The sequence below is a fragment of the Sinohyriopsis cumingii genome, chromosome 6 (assembly GCF_028554795.1).
Source record: "Sinohyriopsis cumingii isolate HCF-2022 chromosome 6, ASM2855479v2, whole genome shotgun sequence".
NCBI lineage: Eukaryota > Metazoa > Mollusca > Bivalvia > Unionida > Unionidae > Sinohyriopsis > Sinohyriopsis cumingii.
Window position 1 is genome coordinate 81,404,221 of NC_142966.1, and position 24,949 is coordinate 81,429,169.

The 24,949-nt window shown below is 38.1% G+C and overlaps 1 long non-coding RNA gene across 2 annotated transcripts in view; it reads left to right on the plus strand.

The window, feature by feature from the left end:
- Positions 1-19,927, plus strand: part of LOC149797321 (uncharacterized) — a 39,725-nt gene extending 19,798 nt beyond the window's left edge. For both annotated transcript variants that reach the window (XR_016421797.1, XR_016421798.1), the window contains exons 2-3: positions 18,769-18,940; positions 19,439-19,927. This is a non-coding gene — a long non-coding RNA (uncharacterized LOC149797321). The remainder of the gene's footprint in view (positions 1-18,768; positions 18,941-19,438) is intronic.
- Positions 19,928-24,949: the final 5,022 nt, after the last annotated feature.

A 24,949-nucleotide genomic window follows, 5' to 3' on the forward strand; every position in this document is an offset into this window, starting at 1 on the left:
GGGAATATGACGGAGGAAGGTAGCATGATGTCCCACCCAGCCACTTATCCTAACACCAGGCCGACCAGTCCTAACACTAACCCCTTAAAGCTGTGCGCCGTGCGAGGTAGCTGTTAGTACAATTTTGTATAAGTCTTTGGTATAACTCGGGCGGAGTTTGAACCCGCGACCACCCGCATCCGAGGCGGATGCTCTAACCACTAGGTCACCAGAGCGGTCCTTACATCCATGTATTATCGTTACACATACTAAGTAATTTCAAGGAACGTTATTAAGTTTGCAACCAGTTCAATACTTTATCCCAGGGTCAAGTTTGCCCTCAATGAAAATGCTTTCCCCACATATGGAAATTAGCTAGCACAGGTGACAAAGTTGTACATTTTGTTATCGCTACTCCTCCCGAATGAATGGTCATATTGACATGCAGTTTTCTTGGTTTTCGTGGTAGGACCTTGCACGACCTGTAAATAGTCTTAAACAAAAATGGCGCCGATCTGAAATGGAACGTGACTGTGATTGCAGCAATCTTAAAATGATCATATCGCTAATCCGCTTGAACGGCCATTTTGAAACTCTTATTATCGCTACTTTCTACTGCGTAGATAGTCCACTCGACATGATGTTTCTACTAGAATGTTTCTTGTATGATATGTAGATGGTCTGAAATGGAACACGATTTTATCTGATCTCTAAGATGTATGCCACGTCGGCCATTTTGAAAATCTTGTTATGGATACTTTTTATGAACTGGTAGCCATATCGACAAGAGATATTCACTGAAAGACTTGGACTGATACTTGTCTAGACTGACATATCAATTACAAAAGGATGAAATCGGATGGGACTTGTTCAAGCAAAATGAACACAATCACATGAACGAGACATTTATTTATTTATAATATAAACCAATACACTTCCTATGTAGGCCTACACAAACTAAGGCAAGCCTATTAAACGATAGATGCAAACGTGATGGAAACTACTAATGTATAAATTTTTTGCGATTTATTAAGTGCACTTACTGCCGGAAAACTGTTTTTTTTTTTGTACATAAAACCAGTCAGTCATTCAGAATAAACCGTTGCGCATAGTTTCAGCTTCAACGCAAGCGAAGTTCAATTTACTTGGGAAGATTTCCCAATAGTCGATAACTACACGTGCATGAATGTGAATGACATATCCTTTACAATTTACGATACATTGTGACTTATGATAGTTTGGCTTTGCCTCTGCAAGTGGTTGAATCTTCTTTTGACCATGCTGTTATTTTTACATGTATGAAGTTGAACTATTTGTGAACTAGTCCAGTACATTACACGCTGGTGAATGTATGAATTATTTACTTCTAGCATTTTGATAGTTATGCACCTGATTCTGACGTCCATGATTGAGTAGATATTGCAGTGGTAGCAGCATCTTCCAAATGCTTGTTGTGTCTTTATTCCATATTCCATTTGTCTTTTCCTGTTTAGTTAATGCTGCACATTCTGATTCTTTATGTCATCACTTGTCATTTTTTTCTACGGTTTGCTTTTACATGTCAACACTGGTCCTTTTCTATAAGGTACTTCTGAAGGTATGTTATTATGGTCGTTTGTTCTCTTCGCATCATATTTTCATTCTACTTTATGTTAAACGTATTATTTCTTCAATCTCATGTCAATTGCTTCCTTTATGTGTCTTGCATCGCACTCTGTTGTGACACATCAATCTTAGCTTCTATACCACATCAACATGATGCTATGACACACCTCAATCTTAGTTCATATGCTACATGATCATGATGTGGTGGCACACCTCAATGTTAGCCCCTATACCACATCACCACGATGCTGTGACACACCTCAATCTTAGCTCCGAAACAACATCACCATGATGCTATGACACACCCCAATCTTAGCTCCTGTACCACATGATCATGATGTGGTGACACACCTCAATGTTAGCTCATATACCACACAATCTTGATGATATGACAGACCTCAGTCTTAGCTCCTATATCATATCACCATGATGCTATGACACACCTCAGTCTTAGCTCCTATACCACATCACCATGATGCTATGACACACCTCAGTCTTAGCTCCTGTACCACATCATCATGATGCTATGACACACCTCAATCTTAGCTCATATACCACATGATCATGATGTGATGACACACCTCAATCTTAGCTCCTGTACCACATCATCATGATGCTATGACACACCTCAATCTTAGCTCATATACCACATGATCATGATGTGATGACACACCTCAATCTTAGCTCCTAAACCACATCGCCACGATGCTGTGACACACCCCAGTCTTAGATCCTATACCACATCACCATGATGCTATGACACACCTCAATCTTAGCTCATATACCACATGATCATGATGTGATGACACACCTCAATCTTAGCTCCTGTACCACATCATCATGATGCTATGACACACCTCAATCTTAGCTCATATACCACATGATCATGATGTGATGACACACCTCAATCTTAGCTCCTAAACCACATCGCCACGATGCTGTGACACACCCCAGTCTTAGATCCTATACCACATCACCATGATGCTATGACACACCTCAATCTTCGCTCCTATACCACATGATCATGATGTGATGACACACCTCAATCTTAGCTCCTAAACCACATCACCATGATGCTATGACACACCTCAATCGTCGTTCCTATACCACATGATCATGATGTGATGAAACACTTCAATCTTAGCTCCTAAACCACATCACCATGATGCTATGACACACCTCAATCTTAGCTCCTAAGCCACATCATCTTGATAATCTGACACAACTCAGTCTTAGCTCCTATACCACATCACCGCGATGCTGTGACACAGCTCACTCTTAGTTCCTAAACCGCATCAGGATGACGCTATGACACACCGCAATCGTAGATCGAATGCCACATGATCATGATGTGGTGACACACCTCAGTGTTAGCTCCTATTCCACATGATCAAGATGCTGTGACACAGCTCAATCTTAGCTCCGAAACCGCATCACGAGGATGCTATGACACACCTCAGTCTTAGCTCCTGTGCCACATAAGCATGATGCAATTGCACACCTCAATCGTAGCTCATATGCCACATGATCGTGATGTCGTGATACACTCAATGTTAGTTCCTATAACACATGATCATGATGTAGTGACAAACCTTAATGTTAGTCCCTAAACCACATCACAACGATGCTGTGATACACATCAATATTAGCTCCTAAACCACATCACCATAATGCCATGACACACCTCAATCTTAGCTCCTAAACCACATCACATCACCATGATGCTATGACACACCTCAGTCTTAGCTCGAATGCCACATGATCATGATGTGGTGACACACCTTAATGTTAGCTCCTAAACAACATCATCTTGATGATATGACGGACCTCAATCTTAGCTTCTATATCACATAACCATTATGCTATGACACACCGCAATCGTAGCTCCTTGAACAACATCACCACGATGCAGTGACACACCTCAATCTTATCTCCTATACCACATCACCATCATGCTATGACATACCTCAATCTTCGCTCCAATACTACATCACCACTATATTGTGACATACCTTAACTGTATCTCCTATACCACATGATCATGATGTGATGACACATCTCAATCGTAGCTCCTAAACCACGTCCCAATGATGCTATGACACACCTCAATCTTAGCTCCGATAATACATAACCACGATGCTGTGACTTACCTCTATCGTATCTCCTATACCACATCACCATGATGATATGATATACCTCAATCGTATCTCCTATACCACATCACCATGATGATATGATATACCTCAATCGTAGCTCCTATACCACATGATCATGATATGGTGACAAGTTTCAATGTTAGCCCTTAAAGCACATCATCTTGATGATATGACAGACCTCAATCTTAACTCCTATACTACATCACCATGATGCTATGACACACCAGAATCATAGCTCCTCTACCACATCACCATGATGCTATGAAACACCTCAGTCTTAACTCCTATATCACATCACCAAGATGCTATGACACACCTCAATCTTAGCTCCTATATAACATCACCATGATGCTATGACACACCTCAATATTAGCTCCTATACCACATCACCATGATGTTCCGACACACCACAATCATAACTCCTCAATCTTCGCTCCGATACCACATGATCATGATGTGATGACACACCTCAATCTTAGCTCCTAAACCAAATCACCACGATGCTATGACACACTTCAATCAGAGCACCTAAGCCACATCATCTTGATAATTTGATACACCTCAATCTTAGCTCCTATACCACATCACCACTATGTTGTGACAGACCTCAATCTTAGCTCCTAAACCAAATCACCATGATGCCATGAAACACCTCAATCTTAGCTCCTATTCCACATCACCATGATGCTGTGACACATCTCAGTTTTAGTTCCTGTACCACATCACCATGATGCTTTGACACACCTCAATCTTACCTCCTATACCACATCACCATACTGCTATGAAACACCTCAATCTTAGCTCCTATACCACCTCACACTGATGCTATGACATACTTGAATTTTGGTTGGTGTGTTTGGTGTACTACACCACCATATATCACGATACACATTAATCGTAGTTGGTATACACCATACCATGATGATACGACACACCACAATCATGGAATAAATACAAGTTTACCATAATGCTACGATACACATCAATCTTGTTTGGTATATCACACTACTATGGTATTATGGTACCCCACAATCTCAGCTGATATGCCACATCACCATGATAATATGGCACACCACAATCCTGATTGGTATATCACATTACCATGATGTTATGATGCACCTAGATCTTGACTGGTATACTACATCTCCGTCCACCATTTTGGCAGTCTTCTATATATCGAACACTATATAGCACTATTGTTAAACGTCACCAGTGAGCATGGTTTATCTACAAATCCACATCGCACAAGTTTGTTAGGGTCTCTGCACATAAATATAATAAGAGTATTATAACCTTTTTCCATGTCTTGATCAGTACATATTGCCATATTGAATTGCCTGGTTGTTGCTGATTTGGGTTTAACGCCATTTCTCAGCGCAAGATAGAGTATACATGGCGGCCAGTATAACTGGTGGATAAAGAACCCGGGGATGCCCAAGTAAGAAACACCGCCCCATGGGACAATACTGGCAAGCTTTCTCACACTGCATCATTGACCGATCGAGGAGATTCAAACCCACGCAGACAAAAGTGAGATGGCAGTGATCGGAAAAGGCGAGTGGTTCAGATATCTCGGACAATTGTCAGGGCTCAGGGCACTTTAGACTTATCAGATTTTTGTCAGATGCTGGGCATCTTATAAAAAGAAGAGATGTAATTATTTTTCTTATGAATAAGAGGTATTCCATATATTTTCTTTAAGACACCCACTTCTTTTAAAATGGAATAATTCCATACGGCGTTCCTGGGGATATTATTGTACATTTTAGCTCCTATTTAACTAATTTCAGATGTGTAGATATATTATTACTGAATAACAAACCTTCTGTTCAACTTCCATGGAGTAAAAATAGCTAATACGGGTAATACGTTTGTCGCGGACATCACCGATTGAAACAACAATTTTACACTGGTTAATATTACGGACCAAACATGAACTATCCAGATATTACCTTGAGATATAAAGATTTTGAATTTATAAAATAATTTTGTTTTAATTGGGGATTCCAATCTTGTGATGGATCAAGTTATAGTTACCTTTAATTATAATACTGTAAAGAACTCAAGAGCAAGATAAGCTGTCTTCCATATATGTAAATACTGTAATTTAGTATATGTATGGAAAGAACATAATATAGGGATAAAAATATATAGCTGTAGTCAAAGTAACCCAGTAAAAGCAAACGAAACTGCAAATTTTGCTTGTATCAGAACATGTATTTCCAAGTATTCAAAATGTAAATGTTGAACCAGGATATAGGACTGATCATTTTCGTACAAATGAAGACAGTTTTCCAAACGGAAATTAAAAGAAAAACATGCTGAAAAAGTATTATTTCATTTCATTTATTTGGAATATCCTGAATTTGTGAAATGAGATAAAGGAGCTATCTTAACAGTTAAACTTCACTATAATGGTATGAAGAATTAGATCTTGTTTAAAGCATAGCTATATCTGATTTCAAACCAGTTATAAATTATCTACGCTTCTTTCAAATGCTTCCGTTCGAAATTCGAGGAATAGGAATTTTATGTGCATGCATTAGGAAAACAATTGCAAAACTGACAGGAAAAAACAACTAATTGCAGAAATATGCAGTTTGGAAGAGAGAAATAGTGCAAATCAATCACAAAAGCTGTGAAAAAAGAAAGCGTTAAAAGATAATTGAAACAAAACGATGGATGGTGTCATGATTAGCTGTAGAGCTATACTAGCTGAAGAAGGAGAGAAAGTTATCAGATACTTCTATTACTAGAAAATAGAAACTACATAAGTAATAATCGTTATAGCAATAGTTATTTAACAGTCAGAGAGAATAGAAAACGAGCACTTGATTTTGTCGAACTTGAAATGCTACTTAATGATTCTTACATTCCAAGACTGAATGATTTACAGGAACACTCCTTAAATGGACCAGTATTCAGATATACTTTACCAAAAAGGCCTAATGGAAAATTCCAGGATCGAATGAATGCATCACTGAATTTTTAAATGTTTTTGAAAGGATATTGGACAATTTCTAGTGAGCCCTATGGTGTTAATGACATCGGGGAATTATGTTGCACTCAGAAAGGAGTAATAATATGTTTACAAAAGGGTGATAAATCAAAGCAGTATCTTAAAAGTGAGACCGAATTCACTTCTAAATGCATTATGCAAAATGTATTCTGTACGTATTGTAATGAAGGTTAAAGCTGTGCTGCCCACAATTATAGATATGGATCCTTTCTCTCCATACATTGTTATCATGTGTGAGATTTTAGCCCATAAGTGAAAAAAAAGATGTATGGGGAATAAATCTTGAGAAATTAGCAGCCTTATAATTCATTGGAAGTAAAGGTGTCAAATTTGATTCAGAAAGATGGGCGTAACAAAATGTTTAGCTATCTCGATAAATAATCATCCTGTATTGTCATTACCAAATCTGTCTGTAGATGTTCTTAATCAACACAATGCATTCTTGCACAGTTTTGTATGGCATTCGGCAAATATTACTATGCAGGATTATCATGGTGGATGATTAATTAGGATTAATATGTTAAATTTTGCTTACAAGTTTTGTTTTACACGGCTTATAAGATTGTTGTTTGAGCACTTTAAATGGAATGTCTGCTACAATTTTCAGAATCAAATATTGACAATTCCTTTTAATTTGGGATAAATTTTATTAATGCAGTCAGCAAACGATCTCATTGTGTTGGAAAGAGGTTATTGAAACATTTATATAATTAACCAGATTTTTTCAGAATTATCACACCTAAACCATTTTTCGAAACAGATATAATTTAATTTCATAGATTTTCAGAGGACACTTAGAGCTGCAAAGTTATTCAAAGGTAAATTCACAAATATTGATGAGTATACTGTTATTGACAATAAAAGGATGTAGAACTGTACATTAACAATTGTTTGGAAACAAAGATATAACAACTTATTGAAGGAAGTGAATTCTCAGTTTGTTATGTTAGAATAAACGTATGACAGTTATGTTATTATATATATATATATATATATATATATATATATATATATATATATATATATATATATATATATATATATGTGTGTGTGTGTGTGTGTGTGTGTGTGTGTGTGTGTTTTGGATTTTAACGTAGCTTTAACATACTGAGTAATATCGCTACGATGTCTGCATTGTGGCAGTTTAGAATGATGTCCAACACTGGGACATTATGCCAAGTATGCTTGCTAAAAATATGTATATAAATATATAAAAATAATATATAATCCTCTTTAATCCCTCACTGACACAATATAATTATTTAGAATTGCGTACATCACTTATCTTAATGAAAAGTGGTTGAAGTACTTTTACAGTATATACAGAAGCAGGTCACAGGGACAGTGACCCCTGTGGGTATTTTTCTCTTTCACGTAGAGTTAAGTATAGGCATAGCTTTGCGAGTGTATGTAACAAACATGGATATTAGGAAAAGCACGTTAGCCACGAGAAAGCTCACGGGTTTACCTGGCGGCGGGAAACACGATCTCGTGAGCAATAGTCGTAAATCTTTCGTGAACTGCGGACGCTATAGTCAATCGCTAAGGAAATAAATGCCTTTCTTCACATGTTGATATGTCTCAGTGTTAATATGACAACAACCATTGTGTGGAATAACGAAGTTCATTAGGTTGAAGTACTGTTACAGTATATACAGTATCTGCAACCATTGCAGACCTCCAATTACGATATAAGGACAACACATTGTGGATCGGGGGTGGGGGGGGGGGCGATTCAAACCTACCTGATATCAACTATGCAGATGACTCCATATCAACCAAACGAATCGGCGACTTCCCAACAAGATAAACACACTTGACATCTTTGAGTAACCGCCCATTTCTAGTAGTCAAGTGCTTCCCTTTACCTGGGAACATTGAACGCAACATCGTAATGATAGACACAAACGTTATTCCTAACAGACAGAAGCAAGTTAAGAGATCCATCTACCTGTTAGAGGAAAGCAAATATCACTGCCATGCACATCATGTTCACAGAATTCTCTCCTACCTGAATATCCTACCATGACATTACCACACGTAAAAGCAATCTTTGGCTGAGATTTAAACAAAAATGTAATCAGGTGACTACTATATATGTTCCCTCGAAGATGACATCTTGTAGATTGAGCCAAATGTGGTGTAACCGTCAGGACGTAGACTCTCCAGGAGGAAGAGAAGGGCACAAACAAGAGAAAGACAGACAAACCGTACTAAGGACTGGGATAGACACCGCTACACACAAACAATACTCAGTCTGCCGGAATGCTTACAATGAGTATGACAGCGATATAATCAGCGACACAAGCACCAGAAATAAATTATACTCTTTCGTAAAAAGTAAAACAAAAATCCGGAGTCTCCCCTCTGAACAAGAATGGAACAATTCATTCCAGTGCATGTGACAAGTCAGAAATCCTAAATACCCAGTTCTGGAAAGGAGCATTCGTCAGCCCTTTGCTCAAGAAAGAAGACAAAAGAAAAACCTCCATCTATAGGACAGTTTACCTGATATCAATGCGCTGCAAAGTCACGGAGCACATCATCCACAGTCACCTGATGCAGTTCTTCAAAAGTAACAACGTTCTATATGAAATATAGCAAGGCTTCAGAAAGAAGAGATCAAGCGAGAGCCAACTCATAATCACTCTCAAGGATCTAGCAGCCGTTCTAAACAACAAACAACAGATAGATGCGATCCTGCTCGACTTCAGCAAAGCCTTTGATCAAATTCCCTCATGAGCACCTTTCAGACAAGCTTCATCTCTGTGGTGTCCAGGGCAAGACCCTTGAGTGGATAAACAGCTTTTCGATTACAGAAACCAACAATTTGTGATAGAAGGCCAGTAATCTTCATCAGCCCCATCACTTCAGGCGTTTCCCAAGGAAAAATCCTGGGTCCTATGTTGTTCTTGATCCACATCAATAATTTCCCATTGTGGAGTTGAGTCCTGTGTTAGACATTTTGCTGACGATAGCTTGTTGTACAGAGCAATCGACTCGGACCAGGATGAAGCACTGTTACAAGCAGATCTAGACTGGCTACAACGATGGGAAAAAAGACTGGCAAATAGATTTCAGTCCTGACAAATGTGTGGTCATCTGTTCGCAATAAGTGACTGAGCGTCCCAGCCATATATACCATGCATGTTCAAAAACTCGCGATGACATCCAAGGCCAAATATTTTGGAGTCATCATCGATAGCACGTTATCGTGGAACAGCCACAGTGACTCTGTTACAAAGAAGGCAAACAACACCCTAGCGTTCCTTCGTAGAAATCTATCTATATGCCCCGAACAAGTAAAGGCTTCGTGCTATAAATTCTTAGTACGGCCACAGTTGGAATATGCGTCGACCGTTTGGACCCATCTACCAAAGCAAGCATTGCCAAAGTTGAAGCAGTACAACGAAGGGCATCACGGTTTACTATTAAGGATTATTGACGAACCAATAGTGTATCCACCAAGCTTCAGCGTTTGGAATGAGAAGAGCTTCAAGCTCAACGCCAACAAGCAAAAGCTGTTATAATGTACCGGATTGTTCACTAGATAGCTGACGTCCCATTAGCACCGTATCTCCAACAGACAGGATCTTACACTAGAGAACATTCATGCAGATTTCTCGTCCCCTTCAAGGCATACAAAGACTCAATCTTCCCATCAGGAATCCGCTATTGGAATTTCTTATCAGCCACCCTCGTCAACTCTAAATGCATCGGTTGCCTTCAGAGCTGGGATTGGCATGGGGATCTCAAAGTTTCAGACCAGGGATGTTTTTAGCTGCACGTAAACCTCCCACCACATGTACAATAGTTGACACCATGTGCGAATATGTTCCGAGGAACTCAGCATATTATTGGAAGAAGAAGGAAATTCAACATTGATGCTGCATTAAGTCAGTTTAGGACACGGTACCAATTGTATGGAAAAATGGGAACCTTCCTGGAAATTAGTGAACATAAAATATATATGGGTTTGGGTGACCAGGATTTGTTGATAATGGAAGTTATTTTGTAGGAAAAAGAATGTTTTGAGTGATTGTTCTAGTAGTAACTTCAAGCAATAGAGACATTGTTTTCTTGATGGAATTTCCGTCCTTTAATAGTTTTGGGTTTGCAAAATTCATCATTGAAATTAACACCTGGCTCTTTGATGCGGAATTGAAAGCCCATGTTTCAAACACATGTAGGTCCAGAAAATGCCTTGGCTCATATCCATTTCTCTACACAGAAGCTGTCATCCATGTTACATCGATACTGATAAATATAGGTTAGATCATGAGCGCTCAGAAATTTTAAGTTATTTAATTTTTAATATCAAGGTGTTTGCATAGGTTTACTATGAGAACTGACGTAATACCGTGAGTCCTATAGACAGCTAGAGCAATACAGTGACTCCACATATGCAAGTGCAATTAACGTTACAGGAAATGCAATCATATTGTTATATGTCTGGATAACAATCAAAATTAATACCTTTTGTAAATCACAGAATGACTTTCAGTGTTACAGTAAACAAATATTTAGCTATATCAAGTGTTGCCAAGAAGGGATGAAGGGGTGCAGTGTCCAGAGTGTGTAGATTTGACTATGTTAGGTGGAGTATTTCGCACATTGGTTTATGTCTGTGCAATTACTTATGTCAGGTTTATACAATTTACCATTTATACAGTAGTTATGATGAACAATATATTTTCAGATTGTGTTTTGAAACATAATGCTTCCGATATAATCACTTAGGTCTCTTCCACCATGCTTACTGGTGATGACCTTTCATAACTTTGCATCCCACTACTTTCTTTTAGTGAATGTTTTGAAACTTCACATTTTGCATTTTAATGGACTTATGTCTACCTTACCTTATTTTAAAATTATATGTGTTCTGGAGGAATTTTGGTAATTTCTCATTTAAATCTCCTTTTCTGTAATAATACATATACATATAGATGTCACCTTGACCTTTAACTCAGTAATTACATAATATGACAAAGCTGGTAATACATTTAAGTATTAAATTGAAGAAAGATGAATGGTGTTATTAAAATAGTGACTCTTACTTGACAACTTTGTTCTAATATTTTTTTTCTGATTTTCTTAAATAAAGCTCAAATACTTAAATGTTACCTATAATGCACCATTGTTGTATAGGTGAACATGAACTTGCAATATAATTCAATATTCACTAATGTAATCCCTGACAAGCAGAACTATGCACATGTCATTGTTTACTTGTGCAATGAACTACTAGTCCTAGGTCTGTCAAGAAAATCAAGGGTGGAACACACGGTACTAATGTTATGGAAAATGGGAACCAGCCTGGAAATGGGTGAACATAAAATAGAGTATATATGGGTTTCGGTGGCCAGTATTGGTTGATAATGAAAGTTATTTTGTAGGGAAAAGAGTCTTTTGAGAGCTTATTTAAGTAGTAACTTTATAAAAAAAAATAGAGACATTAATTGCTTGATGGAATTTCAGTCCTTTAACAGTCTTGAGTTTAGAATACTCATTACTGAAATTAGCACCTGAGTCTTTGGTGCATAATTGAACGCACATGTTTGAAACACATGTAGGTCCAGAAAATACTGCGGCTCATACCCATTTCTCTACAAGGACGGTGTCATCCAGGTTTCATCTATAATGGTAAATATAGGTTTGATCATGATCACTCAGAAATATAAAGTTATTGATATTTTTTATATCAAGGTGTTTCCATAGGCTCACTATGGGAACTGAATTAGTACCGTGAGTCCTTTAGGAGCCCCGTTAGATCAAGGTCAAATATATAGATTTGTATCAACGACAACTTAATAATGTGTGTTGCTAAACGTAAACTGTTCACCAAGCCCGTCTGATGTTCCCAGAGCAGATGTATGCACGTATAGGACAACATTAACTCTGGACAGTAGGCTTACAAGCATTGCTCCCATGATTCGGTAAGGACGTCAGTTACCCTTGTTTTGCCTATATGTTATCAGCAGGAGGGGCGATAAACTCGTCAGAAACTGCCGTATTCATCTATGTATACATTACTAATAAACTGCCGTATTCATCTAATATATATATAACTCAAAAATTGTCGTATTCATCTATGTATCGGTAACTCAAAAAACCGTATTCACCTATGTGTTGTCTATCATTTATTGACTGTTCAGTTCATTATGGACGCCAATATCAGACAGCCACTTTGATAACATTACCAGTAGGATATAGAGAACAGAATTGTGTGTGCCGCATGTTTTCGTAAGGGGAAATAATCTTCAAACCCATGTCAGCGTAGCAGTGAACGCCTATAAGTTCAAATTGCGATATAGGTAAAGTGGGCGTTCAAGCCCAGCCAGCCAATCAGACAGGCCCTGACATATCTTTCACGCGACGAAAAACAAGTGAAAATTATCGTGACTCTTTTGTTGACAGTTAAAATGTGAAAAACTTTTCATAACTATTAGGTGACACATATGTGATAATCCGATTATTTACTATGGTGTGCATATATACATTTTGTAGGTATGTTTTTTGTTGTTGATGTGAACAACTCCGAGCTACATATTTGTTCATGTTTGTTTAGATTGTCATACACATATTTTAATCATTCTTTGTCCTTGACATTGTTTGCAGAGTGCATCTGCTAGTAAATATTCATGTGAATCGTCATACACATCTTTGAGTTTTCATTCAGAATAAATTGTCCCCATTGCTGGTGAATTAGGTCCCACACAAAAATAGTTAGATCCGTTTTTAATGATAGCTGTCTAGACTTATATCCCCCCAGGTTCAGGTGACAATATCACATGTATGTATTTTAATCTTCATCTGAAGCGAACTTTAAAAAAGTAGACAAAGGCATGTAAACTAAACACTGAAATGAAGGATAAAAGAATTCCAACTTCATTTTCAAAGATTATAAAGTCACAGACGTAGAAACCCAAATTTTAGGATTATGGGAAGTAAGCCTATCTCAACACACGTCAACAACATTAAATAAGGATTTATTCTGTCTCCACAATGCACAAGGCTACATATTTACTAATGACCGAACTATCATAGGTTTTTCTTAAACATGCACAAAAGAAATGATTGGAAATCGTGTAGACATGACATGCCCCGGTCCTATAGTCTCAAACTTATCGACTCTCACGGACAATGTAGTCGATTTAGTATTTCGCCGCTAATGGGGATTTGTAGCATAGAAATGAGATCTAACTGCGCAGAATATTGAAAAAATTAGTGAAATATTTAACCAGATGAAAGTACATTTTTTGTGAATCTACTTTCAATATTTTCAGCTAATATCAGGGATATATTCTATGGGTATATAATAGCTTTTAAATAACCCGAAATGAAATTCGCTTTTTACACTCGATGCTAGCTTTGTGGACTCGATATTCTCCATTCTTTACTTGACACTGTCTTTTCTAATCGGTAATCGCTTTTCTCTGCTAAATACTAAATGTTCTCGACTCGATACTCCCTTTTAGAATCAAAGTAACCGTCGTGTACAAGGTCCAGTGGAGAGAAAATGACCAAACCTTACATAAGGCATTCTGGTTTAAAAGGTATTCAAGTTATAACAAGCGATGCAAATTTGCTATCGAATATGGCCGCCGTTACTAGTAATATAAAATACTTTACACGACTTCTCAAAAACCATTCAAAAACATTTTGACCAAACGTTGGAAAAGCAACCCGCATAAAACGGTTACTAATCAGCAAATAAATAAGGCTCACTTACTATTAAAAAACAGAATTAATATGCTTCTTTTAAAAATTATTGAAGATAATATATTCAAACTTGATATACAATAATCTGGCACAAACACCTGTCGAATATATGCAAATAATGCCAATTCGCCTTTAAATATGACCGCCACTACTAAAAGTCGAATAATTATATACAACTTCTCAAAATCCGCTCAACATAAATTGACCAAGTTTGACTGATGGTATACCCGTATGCATGAATATAAAATTTGTTCAGTTTGGCCACTGTTACTATTATTCACAAAAAACACAACAAGATTTTACCAACTCTGATAACAATCACGGTGAGATAGAGGTATTTAAAATTTGTATAATTGATACTGAACGACATCCAAATGTTGTCACTGATTTTAAAACAAAAATAAAATAAAATTGAATGACTTTATCTTAGATTATGCCCAGGAGAATCTGACAGTATTTTACAGGACACATTCTATTTTTAGGACTCTCAGGTTTATTCAAATAACGTCGATTCGCCATTAGATAGTCTTCGTCTAAGGAACGCTTTCTTTTCCTATGTTATACTAGCACCAAATAAAACCAAATGTTTAGTATTCTATAAACTGCCAGGTTATGTATTGCTTACTTTGCTTGATTGAAACTAAATTATTACTTGTTTATTTTTACAAACCAGTTCCAGTTAACCATTAACAATATTCCAACTGAATGTGTCTCACCTGCAATAGTGATTTCAGGGTTTGCCACCATTTTCAGCACAAGATAGGCTATACATGGCGGTCAGTATAAATGGTGGATGAAGAACCCGGGAAAACCCCGGAAAGAACTACTGGCATGCTTTCTCACATAACCACATTGGCCGAACCCGAGACTCGAACCCAGGCAGAATGAGATGATATGGCAATGATCCGTAACGGTGAGCACATTAGACCACCCCGCCACTCAGAGACGCCAGAAAAAACGTATTCATTTCCGATATGCAAATATATATGACTTACTTAAAAAAGATAAATCATTGGTTTATCAGACAGATTTGACAAATTCTTTACAAATTATTTTCTTCTGATGCAGTGAACATGTCTGAATGATTATGCTCAGATTATTTGGTGTGTTGCCACATGTCGTGGGGTGGGTGGGTGGGTGCAGGGAAATTTTGACAAATTTGGATATTAAAGGTGTAGATTGTATTAAGCATTATTGTTGTAGGAGATACAAATGCAAGCCTTTTCCATGTGCCAAAAGCGAAAATAAACCCCATGTCAAATATTTATACGATTCAGCCAAACTTTTCGGATATTGAGATATTCTTTACAGAGACCATATGTTTAACTGCTTTACAATAAAAGTTGTCTTTTCTATAGCAATGCCATTGAAAATAAACACGTCGTTAACCATTTTGCTGAAAAAAAGACGCGAATTGCACAACTCAATATCCTCAAATAAAGGTATAAATTTTCACATGAGAACACTATATACTAATGAATATTTAGCATATATTTTCGTTGTTGTGGTATTGTTCAAAGGTTAACGATAATTTATTGATTAAATACACAAGAGTTTTTATTTGATTAGTGTTTAATTTCATGTAAGTTTTTTTAAATTGCTTAATAATTGTTGTTTGTAGTAGTATCAAGGTACTTATCATTAATACTTGTTATAATTATAGCGTCTATACGAAACATTACTTGAAAATTGTTTTAGTGGACACATACATACTGATGATAACATGAGCACAAAACACAAACCGGACTCGAAAAAAGTATGTAAAGAAAGTTTTCAAGCGCTGGGTGCATGGGACTTGAAGATTTCTGACTATAATTCAGAGTAAACAAAACCCAAATAATTTTTTTACAATCACTTTATATAGCAGAAACCTTTTCTCCAGTTAATCTGTGTATGCTATTTTGCTTGCACCGCCCTGCTTTCGCATGGAGACGTACTTATCACATTTGTTTGAGTCTTGTGTCGTTGTTTCGTGCAAGTCAGATGCAGGGGAGATAATCAATACATAAATCCAGGCGATACGCTGTTTCACTGTTTGCTTTATATTACTTTCTTCTTTGTTCATTGATTGAACAACATGTGACATAATCCATAACGAAGTTTTCATTGTAACTTTATCCATTTACAACTTGTGTCAAACAAAGAATATTTCATTCCTTAAAATGCATGGGACATTGACTCACTGGGACCGCATATAAGTTTAGGACGAGAAAGAATTGTATTGCACAACTGATGAACGGGCTACGCATGGTCAACATTATATTAAGTAAAAAAAAAAAGGAACTTGCAAATAAGGTTTGATTTAAAATTATAATTACAATTATTTTTAATTTCAAGGCAAGACGCTGAATTGAAATCCTTGTAGTTTATTGCTCAAAGTGAACTTAGTAAATGGTTTTCCTAAGTGTCCATCATATTTATCTTACGGTCATGAAGATACAGTTTGACCGATCTGATAAGACATTTCAGTTTTGTCTAGAAATGTAGGCGTCTTGTTGACATTGCTAAGATCGTGTTCGTACGTTTAACCTGTAGACACGATGAATAATCTTTGATTTGAAAAGATAGCTTAGACTTAAGGATTACATTTAGTTGTTTGATAGTACGTAAATAATTCAAGCCATCATTATTGAAAACAGTTCAACACTCTCAAGAATGCAGATTTTATATTGCAGTAATGTTGAAAAATGTGAGATTATACAGTAATATTGAGAAAGCTGAGACTGGACAGTAATGTTGAGACAGGTGAGACTATGACAGTAATATTGAGAACGGTGAAATTGGGACAATCAAGAATGCAAATGACGGCAGAGCAAACAAGTTCTCTTTAACCGCAAGAGATATGTAACTTTTTGCAGACTTCTTTTATTTAAAAAAAGAAAACGTAAAATAGAATTTCATCAAATAATGTAGAGCATCCTATCATACAGAGCATTCGAGTCTTTATAACTGATGTTGATCCTCGATCAAGCATGTTGTTGTTGTGTTGTTATAGGGTTTAACGCGATTTTTCAGCACAATATAGGCTACACATGGCGGCCAGTAAAGGTAGTGGAAGAAGAACCCGAGAAAACCCCAGAAAGAACCATTGACCCACGATAAGCTACCGGCAAGCTTTCCCACATACCCACTTTGGCCGAGCCCGAGACTCGAACCTACGCAGACAGAGATGAGATGGCAATGATCCGTAACGGTGAGCGCTTTAGACCACTCGGCGTGATCAAGCATGTGATAGTTGATAAAAAGTACAAAATAATTTAAACAAATTCTTTTAGAAACCGCTGGACAGAATTTTAAAATCTGACGGAATGCGTTCTGGTATAAAGGACGGTTAGGAGTACAAAATGACATCAATTTTCTATCTTATATGGTTGACACTACTGAAAATAAAGGAAACCTATCATAATTTGTGAATTAATGCACAAGAAAATGTCAGCTAATCCGAGAAAATGGCTTGATGGCCTTTCCAATTATCGGACCAGTGTCAATCCGCCATTAAATATGGTCGTTACAACTATCAATAGAAGAACAGTGACGAAACTTTACCTGAGACATCTCAGCAGTAATTGACCATTGTTGGAAGCAAATGGAAAAACACTTTCGACAACATTTTGTCAGATACTCCTGTCCAAACATATACTAGATTTAACACACAAAAATTATATAATGGAGTATTTTCACGTGAGTATAAAGATAATTGATTCTTTACAATAAATGACCTCCAAAATGGAATAAATTTTGGTTCACGTTTTGGGGGATTGTTGGGTAGTGGTGGATATTTTGAAAGAACGACAGAATAATGTCGTAAAGAGACGTGTAAAGCGAGGTGGATGGACTTAAACCAGCGACACACATGTTAGTTAAAAAGCATGTATATGCCATTAACATTTCACACACCCATCATTGTAGACAAAGGGATAGGTCTGGAACTGGGTTAAGGCAAAATAATGTAAATAACAACTATAAAAGTCGTCGATTCAGTGGTTATTGCGTTACATATCACTCGTATGGAAGTTCTTAATGTCATTAGATAAATGTTTGCAAATGTAATACATTGTTAAGGAGCCTGCGATCTAATTAAGTAAAGACTGACCCTAACAATGAATAGGAACACTTTTTTGTCTTGCGTGGTCTAATCCTTACTGCCAGTAAAAGTTCAAACCGACAGTTCCGTCTTGGTAGTGCTTTAGATCTTTTGACAAGGAATATGGTCGAGCCTAAAACACCGCTCTTATGCTTTGATATTATGGTTCAGCTGCAGTTTTAACATAAATCGTTTCTTTCCAGCATAACCAAGTGGCATCAAGACACCAGAACAATACAATGAAGGTGAACCAAGCGACATCAGCACACAATAACAACACAATCAAGACGAAGCGAGATTTCTAGTCACAGTAGCAAAACTCACTTCTGGTCAACCTCAGTTTTGTTCTATCTTTTCCTGCTGTCACAGAATAAGGTAAGAAATAATTTGGTTTCGCCTTAGAAAAATTTGATCATTTTCGTCGTACATACGTACACTGTTACTTAGAGTGGATAATTATTTTGATAGGTAAGCAACTGAACTAGCATGTATCTCGTCGTAGATCGTTTGCGGTGAAAGACACTAAAAGCATGGTATGCACAAGTATTTAACCCTTACTAATACTCACTCTCACGTAGATTTAAGGCATGTTTCTTTTCTAACTGACACACTGGTCTTGTCAAGGAGTGTGCGTTCTCCATTTTTGTTCTCCAGTCGTCGGGGTAAGTGTTATATTTGTGTTTTATTTGATATGTTTAGCATATTCAGTTTTTAATGTTGTCTCGTGAAACGATGCCTTTACTACTACATGGATTTGAAACGTTGTGAACTTTTGAATAGTTACAATTTGCTATTAGTGGTTTAATTTGGTAGCATGTATCTATACATTTTAACTCCGTACCTGTTATTATGACCAGTTTGGTTTTATTGTAGCTGTCTGTACGTATGTCTATACGTATATCTGTGCGCGTGGTGGATCCATGAAGTGTGGGCGTGACGAACACAAGGGAGCGAACCCAATTCAGGAGAACTGTGTGCTGTCTGTTCGTATGTTTGTGTGGGTATATCAGGCCGACTGTCTGGTTGTCTGTGTGTCGATATGGATACGGAAGATGAGGCAATCATCAAGACCATCCGAAGACGAACCCACTAATTTGTAAACTTGTGCGCATGGTGGATCCATGAAGGGTATGTGCGGCCGATACAAGTGTGGGCTAACCGAAGAATTCGGGAGAACTGTGTGGTTTGTCAGTGGACACATTTCAAGTTTTTACAAATATTTATGAATCGTACGGCTGTACAAATGACCGAGTCATATGTTTGTTTTGATTGATTGTTGTTTCAATTGAGTACAGTTTGAGTCATTTTGATTACATGAGATTTGAATCTTACGTTTAGCACATGAGATTATGTGAATCTCACTTTCATTACATGAGATTATTTGAATCTTTTTTCATTCCATGAGATTATTTGAATCATATTTTCATCCCATGAGATTATTTGAATCTCATTTTCATTACATGAGATTACATGAGATTATTTATATCTTTCTTTCATTACGTAAGATTATATGAATCTTACCGTCATACGTTTGAATATATGAATCATTTCATTTTGTTTTCCTATTTGTGAATGTTTGGATATAATAATTGAATGAGACGTATGCTTAGAGCGTAATATTATTATTACTTAATTTAATAAATTTCCATCTTTCAGCACATTGTTTTGTGTTGCCATTTGATCAAAGCATCCATTCAGGTCAATCCTGTTACACCCACTTTCAGATATAAATACAGATAGATAGTTAGTTAGTCCTCTTCATCCTGTTTGGGACATAAGGCTGTAATCTTCTTCCGCCATCTAAGTCAGTCTTGACAATGGCTTGCGAATCGCCCTAGAAAAGTCCAGTTTGTTCCAGCTCGGTGATCCTGTCCTTCGCCAGATTATTGTTGGCCGTCCACATTAACGCTTACCAGCTGGCGTGCATCTGAGGGCTACCATGGGTATCCGATCTTGGGGCATCCTCATTACGTGTCCTATCAATTGATCCTGCGAATCTTGCTTTCCAGTGAAATTTATTAAATCCCGTCTTTTCATATTGGTTCACACTGGAGATCTTGTTTGTCAAATAGATGTTGCAGATTTTACGAAGATAGCTTTAAGAAAAGGGCAAATGCAAATAAACACTACAAATAATGCAAACAAATTACCTCGCTGTGTTTTTCTCCTGGTCTGAATTTCTTATTTGTCTGTCACATCCTCAGTCTAAATATTAAAATATAAGTAATGATTTTTAAGCATCACTTGCTAAACATCGAACCATTAAGAAAATGCCTCTTCCACTTTAAAAACACAATTACAGCAATTTACCGAAATATTGAAGGAGTACATGTTTCGCAGAGCGAAAAGACTATCACCGTTTTCTTTCTGTATTATGCTTTTTTCGTGGAGTGGGTGGGTGGGGTTGAACGATGTATGAGACGATGAGATACTTGCAACGCGTTTGGAGCATCTTTGACTTTTGTCGGATTGACAGAAACGTCGAGGATTCACTTAGTTACGACTATGACAAATGTTGAACTATTCATGAAACGTAAATCTTTGATACTAACATATGTGAAGCACTTTGTGTGTGTGTGTATATATATATATATAGATATATATATAGATATGTGTGTGTGTGTGTGGTTGTGAGGTTATGTGTGTACTTAAAAAGAATCACAGTTGCTTTGCAAGTTCTAGTAATTTTTAGGACTGGAGTGAAATGACTATAATTTGTAATACAAAGGTAAGGTCCAAACACATGATGTAAAGTGTCGAGTGCTGGAACAGAGGACAACGGTAAGGTCCAAACACATGATGTGAAGTGTCGAGTGCTGGAACAGAGGACAAACGTAAGGTTCAAATACATGATGTGAAGTGTCGAGTGCTGGAACAGAGGAAAAACGTAAGGTCCAAACACATGATGTAAAGTGTCGGGTGCTGTAACAGAGGACAAAGGTAAGGTCCAAACACATGATGTAAAGTGTCGGGTGCTGTAACAGAGGACAAAGGTAAGGTCCAAACGCATGATGTGAAGTGTCGAGTGCTGGAACAGAGGACAAAGGTAAGGTTCAAACACATGATGTGAAGTGTCGAGTGCTGGAACAGAGGAAAAACGTAAGGTCCAAACACATGATGTAAAGTGTCGGGTGCTGTAACAGAGGACAAAGGTAAGGTTCAAACGCATGATGTGAAGTGTCGAGTGCTGGAACAGAGGACAAAGGTAAGGTCCAAACACATGATGTGAAGTGTCGACAGCTGGAACAGAGGAAAAACGTAAGGTTCAAACACATGACGTGAAGTGTCGAGTGCTGGAACAGAGGAAAAACGTAAGGTCCAAACACATGATGCAAAGTGTCGAGTGCTGTAACAGAGGACAAAGGTAAGGTCCAAACACATGAAGTGAAGTGTCGAGTGCTGGAACAGAAGACATAGGTAAGGTCCAAATACATGATGTGAAGTGTCGAGTGCTGGAACAGAAGACAAAGGTAAGGTTCAAACACATGATGTCAAGTGTCGAGTGCTGAAACAGAGGAAAAACGTAAGGACCAAACACATGATGTAAAGTGTCGAGTGCTGTAACAGAGGACAAAGGTAAGGTCCAAATACATGATGTGAAGTGTCGAGTGCTGGAACAGAAGACAAATGTAAGGTTCAAACACATGATGTGAAGTGTCGAGTGCTGGAACAAGGGACAAAGGTAAGGTTCAAACACATGATGTGAAGTGTCGAGTGCTGGAACAGAGGAAAAACGTAAGGTCCAAACACATGATGTAAAGTGTCGGGTGCTGTAACAGAGGACAAAGGTAAGGTTCAAACGCATGATGTGAAGTGTCGAGTGCTGGAACAGAGGAAAAACGTAAGGTTCAAACACATGACGTGAAGTGTCGAGTGCTGGAACAGAGGAAAAACGTAAGGTCCAAACACATGATGCAAAGTGTCGAGTGCTGTAACAGAGGACAAAGGTAAGGTCCAAACACATGAAGTAAAGTGTCGAGTGCTGGAACAGAAGACATAGGTAAGGTCCAAATACATGATGTGAAGTGTCGAGTGCTGGAACAGAAGACAAAGGTAAGGTTCAAACACATGATGTCAAGTGTCGAGTGCTGAAACAGAGGAAAAACGTAAGGACCAAACACATGATGTAAAGTGTCGAGTGCTGGAACAGAGGACAAAGGTAAGGTCCAAATACATGATGTGAAGTGTCGAGTGCTGGAACAGAAGACAAATGTAAGGTTCAAACACATGATGTGAAGTGTCGAGTGCTGGAACAAAGGACAAAGGTAAGGTCCAAACACATGATGTGAAGTGTCGAGTGCTGGAACAGAGGACAAAGGTAAGGTTCAAACACATGATGTAAAGTGTCGGGTGCTGGAACAGAAGACAAAGGTAAGGTTCAAATACATGATGTGAAGTGTCGAGTGCTGGAACAGAGGAAAAACGTAAGGTTCAAACACATGATGTGAAGTGTCGAGTGCTGGAACAGAGGAAAAACGTAAGGTTCAAACACATGATGTAAAGTGTCGAGTGCTGTAACAGAGGACAAAGGTAAGGTCCAAACACATGATGTAAAGTGTCGAGTGCTGGAACAGAGGAAAAACGTAAGGTCCAAACACATGATGTAAAGTGTCGAGTGCTGTAACAGAGGACAAAGGTAAGGTTCAAACACATGATGTAAAGTGTCGGGTGCTGTAACAGAGGACAAAGGTAAGGTCCAAACGCATGATGTGAAGTGTCGAGTGCTGGAACAGAGGACAAAGGTAAGGTTCAAACACATGATGTGAAGTGTCGAGTGCTGGAACAGAGGAAAAACGTAAGGTCCAAACACATGATGTAAAGTGTCGGGTGCTGTAACAGAGGACAAAGGTAAGGTCCAAACACATGATGTAAAGTGTCGGGTGCTGTAACAGAGGACAAAGGTAAGGTTCAAACGCATGATGTGAAGTGTCGAGTGCTGGAACAGAGGACAAAGGTAAGGTTCAAACACATGATGTGAAGTGTCGAGTGCTGGAACAGAGGAAAAACGTAAGGTTCAAACACATGATGTGAAGTGTCGAGTGCTGGAACAGAGGAAAAACATAAGGTCCAAACACATGATGCAAAGTGTCGAGTGCTGTAACAGAGGACAAAGGTAAGGTCCAAACACATGAAGTGAAGTGTCGAGTGCTGGAACAGAAGACATAGGTAAGGTCCAAACACATGATGTGAAGTGTCGAGTGCTGGAACAGAAGACAAAGGTAAGGTTCAAACACATGATGTCAAGTGTCGAGTGCTGAAACAAAGGACAAAGGTAAGGTCCAAACACATGATGTGAGGTGTCGAGTGCTGGAACAGAGGACAAAGGTAAGGTTCAAACACATGATGTGAAGTGTCGGGTGCTGGAACAGAAGACAAAGGTAAGGTTCAAATACATGATGTGAAGTGTCGAGTGCTGGAACAGAGGAAAAACGTAAGGTTCAAACACATGATGTGAAGTGTCGAGTGCTGAAAAAGAGGAAAAACGTAAGGACCAAACACATGATGTAAAGTGTCGAGTGCTGTAACAGAGGACAAAGGTAAGGTCCAAATACATGATGTGAAGTGTCGAGTGCTGGAACAGAAGACAAATGTAAGGTTCAAACACATGATGTGAAGTGTCGAGTGCTGGAACAAGGGACAAAGGTAAGGTTCAAGCACATGATGTGAAGTGTCGAGTGCTGGAACAGAGGAAAAACGTAAGGTCCAAACACATGATGTAAAGTGTCGGGTGCTGTAACAGAGGACAAAGGTAAGGTTCAAACGCATGATGTGAAGTGTCGAGTGCTGGAACAGAGGACAAAGGTAAGGTCCAAACACATGATGTGAAGTGTCGAGTGCTGGAACAGAGGAAAAACGTAAGGTTCAAACACATGACGTGAAGTGTCGAGTGCTGGAACAGAGGAAAAACGTAAGGTCCAAACACATGATGCAAAGTGTCGAGTGCTGTAACAGAGGACAAAGGTAAGGTCCAAACACATGAAGTGAAGTGTCGAGTGCTGGAACAGAAGACATAGGTAAGGTCCAAATACATGATGTGAAGTGTCGAGTGCTGGAACAGAAGACAAAGGTAAGGTTCAAACACATGATGTCAAGTGTCGAGTGCTGAAACAGAGGAAAAACGTAAGGACCAAACACATGATGTAAAGTGTCGAGTGCTGTAACAGAGGACAAAGGTAAGGTCCAAATACATGATGTGAAGTGTCGAGTGCTGGAACAGAAGACAAATGTAAGGTTCAAACACATGATGTGAAGTGTCGAGTGCTGGAACAAAGGACAAAGGTAAGGTCCAAACACATGATGTGAAGTGTCGAGTGCTGGAACAGAGGACAAAGGTAAGGTTCAAACACATGATGTGAAGTGTCGGGTGCTGGAACAGAAGACAAA